At 35.2% G+C, this 5,860-nt stretch overlaps 1 long non-coding RNA gene across 1 annotated transcript; it reads left to right on the top strand.

Moving 5' to 3' along the window:
- Positions 1-1,120: 1,120 nt before the first annotated feature.
- LOC137038014 (uncharacterized) lies at positions 1,121-1,797 on the top strand. Its single transcript, XR_010897345.1, has 3 exons — positions 1,121-1,203; positions 1,397-1,459; positions 1,554-1,797. It is a non-coding gene; the product is annotated as an uncharacterized lncRNA (long non-coding RNA).
- The last annotated feature ends 4,063 nt before the right edge of the window (positions 1,798-5,860 follow it).

Genomic DNA, 5,860 nt, shown 5'->3' with positions numbered 1-5,860 from the left:
CCAAAGAACTGATTGTGGACTTCAGGAAGAGACAGCAGCGGTCATATTCCCCTCTCATGATCAGCGGGACACCAGTAGAGAGAGTGAGCAGCTTCAAATACCTGGGTGTCAACATCTCCGAGGACCTGACCTGGACTGCACATATCCAGTCTCAGGTGAAAAAGGCCAGGCAAAGACTGTACCACCTGCGCCAGCTGAGGAAATTCCGGGTCTCACCAGCTATCCTGAAAACTTTCTATTCAGGGGCGATAGAAAGTTTACTAACTCAGTGCATCACAGCGTGGTATGGTAACAGCACCAGTCACGACTGCAAAGCCCTGCAAAGAGTGGTGCGCTTGTCCGAGCGCATCTCAGGGTCAGCTCTCCCGTCTCTGCAGGACATCTACATCAAACGATGCACAGGCAGAGCTACAAAAATCATCAAGGACATTAATCACCCGGCCAACCCCCACTTCACCCGGCTGCCTTCTGGTAAGCGCTTCCGTAGCCTGATGGCCAAAACTGAGAGACTCAGGAGGAGTTTCTTCCCACAGGCCATCAGACTCCTGAACGCTGTCACTTAAATACATGTGACTTCACCTCACTTCAGTATTAACAAACTCACATACTGATATTGCACTGCACTTTATTCTTGTGTTTCATGTAACTACTCATTATAATGCTGTTTGCACATTACACTCCTGCACTTCTGTTATCCACAGATTTATTTTTATAGTCTCCAGTTTACTTTATCTCACTTATTTTATTCCACATCTCTTATTTCTTTTACTTGATTTATTCATAATTCTACATATGTATATATATATAGCACCTTATCCTATTCCTATTTTATCCTATCCCTATTTTATAATTTATTGTGCTTTTTTTGTTAATTGTTATTTGCTGTCCATGGAGCGGACCTGTTTACATTTCACTGCCGGTTGTATTCTGTATAACTGTGTATGTGACAAATAAAACTCTTGAACTTGAACTTGAACTTGAACTTGAACAGGTGTTTTATATATATATATATATATATATATATATATATATATATATATATATATATATATATATTATACTTTGATAAAAGAACTCACTGATTTAACTCATTGATTGTGCTTGTATATTATACACTTCTAGGCAAATTATTTTGTCGGATGATGAGGATGACGACAATTGGTCCGGCAACTCCATCAGGCCTTCACCTCTATCCACCCTCAGGTCAGTATGTTAGGTTGTACAACAAAAACATACTTAGTACCTGTGTGTTGTTTAAAAAAAAGTGACTGTCCCACAATGTATTTAAAAATTCATAATGTCTGATTTTTTGCATAAAAGTTTTTTGTGCTAAACCAACACAACATAATTAGTTATTTCAAATTTGTTATTCTTTTTTTTTGTTTTGTTTTTACAGCACACCGGCTCCATCCACCCTCAGATCTGTGATTTTACCTCCACGGCCTCCATCCAACCTCAGGTCTTCTTTTCTTTACATAGTTTTCTTTACAGTCCTGGCTGAGAGTTGTGTTGGCACATATAAAGTAAGTGACCATTATATTTGTTTCTTGCAGGAGGCTTAACGAAAAACGCCATGACCAGCCAAATCACCCGTAAAGATGCGGAGAAGGCAGTCTCCAGATGGCTCATTGATGCTAGGGACTGGGGGGGTAATCGACAGGCACCCATCAAGGAATTCAGGCTTCAGGTTCATTTGAGGTGGAAAGTAACTAATCCTGTCTGACAGTGAGGAACACTGAACACAAGTTTTCTTAATGTTTTCTTAATTTTACTGAAATAAAAAGGGAATTCATTGTATTACTGGTCTTGTTGTTATTGTAGCTTTTTTAACCCAAGGTGTTTGGGTCTGTGGGACCTGTTTTCAATGTCTGCTAAAAGAAAAAATTAGCTTTTTATTATGCTCACTGGCCTTGGCTCATTTTCAGTAAAGAATATAAAAAATTACTTATTTTTTATGACTGCTCACGGTACACCCCCCAAAACGTCTGCATCTCTGTGTGTGTATGTGTGCATCTCTGCACGTGTTGTCTCTGCACCAACTATTCCCACACAAAGTTACAAAATTGTCACATTTCAAGCACTTTCACCTATTCTGATTAAGTTCTAAGAAATAATCACTAGTAATGAAAGTCTTATTTCTATTTTTAATTTCAATTGAATTTCCTTGGTTTCTCACAAAAAAAATTAAATGATCATAAATGTGATCTCACTGGTAAATGGCTTATATGAACCATAAATTATATAATTAGTAATTGAGTAAAGTATACATCTGTTTACATTGTATAAAGTAAACTTCTGTTAAGTATGTCTTACATAAATTGTTAAGGCTGTATTGATTTAAAAGACTAATAATGTGGTGGGTTAATAAAGGGTCTAATAAAATAGCTGGTAATATTGGATGTAAAAATAAAATGTACACCTTACAAGGGTTAAAGAACTATGGGCTGACTGTAAAATAAGTGCCCAAAATGAAATTGTTAGCCCATTATGGGTAGAATAGCAGGGGCCCATAATCAGCCCACATGGGGTCCAGGTAGTGTGGGCCCCAGATGGGAGAAATCTGGGTTGCCCATGTGGGTTTTAGCTAGGGCCCATATGAAGCCCACCTTCAGCCCATCTGGGCTTGCCCACATGGGGCCACCATGGAACCCCCGGACAAAACTAACTGGGCCCCATCTGGGCAGCCCAGTTGGGGCCCACTCACCAGCCCATATCCAACCCTTATGGGCCCCCCATGGGTGTGTTGACAGGGAAGTAGCCTCTCTAAAAATGCTGGGTAAAAAACAACCATTTTTATGGGTTATTTGGCTATCAGGGCTGGGTAAATATTGGGCTTGGGCGCCGCGTTGCATTCTGGGACGTCGCGGCCATGTTGATGGCCTCGCGAATGTAAACATACAGCAAGTCGAATGAGGAGAAGCAGAGTTGGGAGAAAGAAAAAAACATGTTAAAATCCTGAAAGGGATGTGGAATTTACCGGGATACGTTAAATAGGGAAGGCAGGGACCGCTATAGAGACAAAATCGGAACTGTTAAAGTTTTGGATCCACATGAATTTCCAAAGAAAGAGCGGAGCACCGACGACGACGAAAACTTTATTTTGTTGGTCCCCAACAGACGTTCTACTGACTATAAGTAACTTTGCAACTACAATTCAACTTATTCTACTAACCCGAACCCCAACACATATAACCATAACCTACAGTCTACTAATACTCTAATTAGTGTTAGTTGACATGCTGTTGAAAACGTACATAGGTAGTAGAATGTTTAAAGTGGACAATCGAAATAAAGTCTAACCGAAACGTATATATTATTATTATTTTTATTATATAAGAAATTGCTCTGCCTCCGTTTTTATTTGTTATTGCAATGTTATTGTTTACTATATTTATAATTTGCACTTCCTCCATTTCTGTATCTTTTGTTGTTATTTTATAGATACCTATTTATTTGCTTATATAGTATTGAAAGAATTTATTTTTTTAAAAAGTGTATTTATTATTGTTATATAAAGTGCACTCCGTTATATAAAGTGCAACAACTTGCACTCCGTTTTCTGTGTTCATTTTTTATTTGTAACCTTTTACCTTGAAGCATTCCACATTTCTGTGTTCTCAGGTTGCACTACTTGCAAATAAACACTAAAAAAACATCTGATTGTGTGACAATTCTTGCTTTTTGCACATCGTACTGTTATTACTTCTTGTCCGTGGTTGCGCCTCCAAGCATGAAAGCGGTGGAAAGCTAATCCATTTTCGACATTTCCCATGGTGATTATGTGTTGCGCTGTTACACCCCAAAATGCAGCAACGGTTTACCATAGTTGAAATAACGCCAAAATAATCAAATTAAGACACAGGACTGAGAGGGAGTACGTCTATAAACAGTGCACAGTAGTCCGAGTAGTAGTAAAGTATGCCATCAACATGGCCGCCACGCCAAGTAATGACGTCATGACGCCCAAGCCCTATTGGACAAAACACATTATTTTTACCAGGCTTGTTTGGTTTTATACTAACCCATTTGCTGGGTTGTTTTTTGAAAGTGCTGGCCGGCTGAGTCACTGATATTGAAGATTTTTAATTTTAAATAATAAAATGCAATATAAAATATATAGCCTTCATAGGACAGGGACAGTTATTTTTATTTATTTATTTTTTTTACAGTCGTTTGCATCAATAAAATAGCCTACTCAAAAACATTTAGTAGCCTAAATGTAGGAAGTGGCATGCAGGAGCAGCAAAGCAGCCAATGGGAATCTGTGGGAAGAAAACTGCTATCAGGCTGTTCTAAATGACAATCGTTTTTTCCTGAAAACAGCTATTTTAAATTGTAATAATATTTCACAATATTACTGTTTGTTTTGTATTTACTATTTATATAATATTAAGAAGAATAACATTAAATTGATTCTCGTGTCAAAGGCATAACTGTGATGCATACAGAAAAAAATACTGCTGAATAAAAATAAAATAAAAACATATAATCTGTAAAAGAAAGTGTGTGTGTGTGTGTGTGTGTGTGTGTGTGTGTGAGGGTGGGTGGGTGGGGGAGGGGCAGTAATTTCACTGTAAATTGCCTTAAGTTTAAAAATATTGATTTATTTGTTTAGCCTCTTTTTCAGTTTATTCATTTGAGGAGTGATGATGTATGATGTTCCTGTCTTAATGCTAATTCATTATTTTGTCACACGAGAAAAATAAATACAAATCACACCATTATGATAATATTTATTTAAAATTTAGTAATTTTTATTTTATTTCGTAAGGAATAAACAATGCACAATTGAGATGTTAAATTGCAACGCTTTTGTTTATTTTTTTGATTTTGAATTAAATGAAGTTAAAAAAATCTTACATTATGTAGGCTACTTATTTTAAATTATTTTTAGATTTATATTACATTAAAAGTAAGCACTCTTGGTCATTCTAAATACGAATCAGCAGGAAGGGTTTCAAGAAAGACATTATTAATAAAGGCGTGATCTTTATTATAAAAACACGTTCGAATAATGCTACAGATTGTGTTACTAACACAACACTATAATATAGTTTAATGTAAATTTTAATAACGTTGATAATCACTTAATTGTAAACACATGAATGTTAATAACTTTGAAAAGCACTGAAGTAATTAGAAACAACTTTAATAAGCAATGCAGTAATGTAAACATGGAAATATTAACTTTGATAAGCACTGAAGTAATATAAACAAGTAGGCTAAATATGAATAACTCTGAAAAGCACTGCAGTAAAAAATGTAAACATTAATAACTTTGATAATAATTTTGATAAGCACTGAATGAACACGCAAATAAATTAACTCTGAAAAGCACTGCAGTAATGTAAATAAATATCTGAAGTTATACTTCAGTATTTGTATAGGCCTATGTGTAAATATAGACAACGTTGACCTTTAAACTGAAGTAATTTAAACATGTAAATATAAATCACTTTGATAAGAACTGAAATAGTGTAAACATGTAAAATAAATCACTTTGATAAGAACTGAAATAGTGTAAACATGAAAATATCACTTTGAAAAGCACTAAAGTATAATGTAAATTATTTACTCAGTATTTGTACACTCTAAAACGCCAATTAATAAAATGTTGGAAGAGCAAAAAAATATATGTTGAACTAATTTTATTACCTGGGCTAGTTAAGAAGACATATTATATTAAGTCTGCAGAAATATATTTAAAAAAACATTAAATGAATTTATATTTTCAAATCCAGTTAACATTTAGATATGTCAAACTATGTCATAACTATGTCAAATATTATAGACAATAATAAATAATGTTCTTTGAGCCATGCAGCAGCACTACATTGTTTCAATAAAAATGCCAATACAG

This window comes from Pseudorasbora parva, chromosome 13, assembly GCF_024679245.1.
Source record: "Pseudorasbora parva isolate DD20220531a chromosome 13, ASM2467924v1, whole genome shotgun sequence".
In the NCBI taxonomy this organism is placed as follows: domain Eukaryota; kingdom Metazoa; phylum Chordata; class Actinopteri; order Cypriniformes; family Gobionidae; genus Pseudorasbora; species Pseudorasbora parva.
This window is presented reverse-complemented; position numbering and strand designations above follow the sequence as displayed.